Source organism: Octopus bimaculoides, chromosome 2 (assembly GCF_001194135.2).
Source record: "Octopus bimaculoides isolate UCB-OBI-ISO-001 chromosome 2, ASM119413v2, whole genome shotgun sequence".
NCBI lineage: Eukaryota > Metazoa > Mollusca > Cephalopoda > Octopoda > Octopodidae > Octopus > Octopus bimaculoides.
This window is the reverse complement of record NC_068982.1, coordinates 7,541,401-7,543,282: the sequence shown is the minus strand read 5'-3', so window position 1 is coordinate 7,543,282 and position 1,882 is coordinate 7,541,401.

The window sequence follows — 1,882 nt, the reverse complement described above, 5'->3', positions numbered from 1 at the left end:
TATATATATATATATATATATATATATATATATATGTATGTATGTGTGTGTGTGTGTGTGTGTGTATGTGCGTGTGTGTGTATCTATGTGTGTATTTGTGTGAGTCTGTAATTGCCCCTATCACCGCCTGACAACCGGTGTTGGTGTCTTTACGTCCCGTAACTTAGCGGTTCTGCAAAAGAAACGATAGAATACGTATTAGGCTTAAAAAAATATGTCAGCGGATCGATTTCTTTGACTAAAATCTTTCATGGCTGCGTTGCAGCATGGGCGTAGTCAAATGGCTGAAAGAAATAAGGTAATGTAAAAACAGCCCCAAATAATTATAGGCAATAAAAATGTTTCGAAACAAAAACAAAAACAAAACAAAAAACAAGCATAAAAAGTAGAAGGAATAGGGGAAAGCGATCCTGATGCTCTTCTGACAAATAAACTGAAAACAAATAAGACGAAAAAGACATACCAAATCATGAATCTTCTTTAACTGAAAAGTTAGGCGGTAAAGGTTAGAAATCTATAAACCTATACACTCGCGAAGTGGAAACGTATATTACAAATGGCAGTGTAAATATAAATATACAGGTTTTCATTTGTATATAGTGGATAAAATGGGAGTCTAATAACATTAAAGATATTTACTCGGTTTATACAGAATCTTTATGTATTATTTTGTTAAATTATGTATTCAATTACCTTAAATCATTTATATTTTGTTGATTTGTGATATTTGAATATCATTGTCTTTGCCTCTTGATTCTGAATGAAATGGCAACACACAAACACACACATACACACACACATACACACACACACACACATTGCACAGCCGAAAGATTGCAATGAAGCGAGCTATGCAAAGTTGCGGCCAATTTTTGTTCTGGCTTAAGAAACAGGGGAAAAATTAAAAGACATCAGAATTTACATAATCTGCTTGAGTAATTGGCTGCAACTGACGGGGAGTGCAAGAAACGTGAGCTTGCATACGTGGACAGGAAAAAACTAGGAAGGAGAAACCCAGTGAAAGAGAGAAAAGGGAACAGAATATAAAATAGGAATAGAAGTGAGTGAAGGTTAGGCGAAGTAAAACATGAAGACGAGAGGAGAGCTGAATAATAAAAATCAGATTACTGAATTAAAGAAAGAAGGAGGGATTAGCGGAGAACATTCATTTAAATCCATGATTCTGAGTTTGAATACGAAACGATGTTCCGTTTCATTGAGTGTGCGGATCCATGATTTGTAAGGATACCGCACGATTATAGATGGGCAAATGAATGACTGCTTGTATTGGTGGAGGGAAGCAACAGGTTGGTCAAGCATACGTAGCAGTGGGCCTTGTATGTTTCGCAAAAGCGATCAGCAAAGCGTAGGCCTGTTCCTCTCTTTAACCGATCAGCCGCTCGTCTCCAAATATAACGCACACTCATTCGCAACTTCCATTTTCTACTCCTTGATATTACAGCAACTTTGAATTTTACCACTCTACCACTCGTTGCATTGAAAGCTCGGGGCTAAATTTTTCAAAGCGATGATCCATACTCAGCCAGAAACTTTTAAATACGCTCAGCGACGAAACACGTCTTTATAATAACAATACTAGAATCATCACTGGGCCTATTCACGGTACCAAGTTTGCCAAAACTTCTACTGCATATATTCTACTCAATGTAGTAGTTCTACAAATTTTCCGCTGCATTTCATACTGAAGAAAAAGACAGTTACCATGGCGATTGCTTTCGTGAACACATTTGAAACACGATCTTTCCCTACTCTCATCTAGCAGTAGAATCGCTGTATTCTATCTTTCGATTTTTACAACAATGGAAGTCTGGTCGATACAAACGACCACCAGTATACATGGGTTCTGTTTAATATATATATA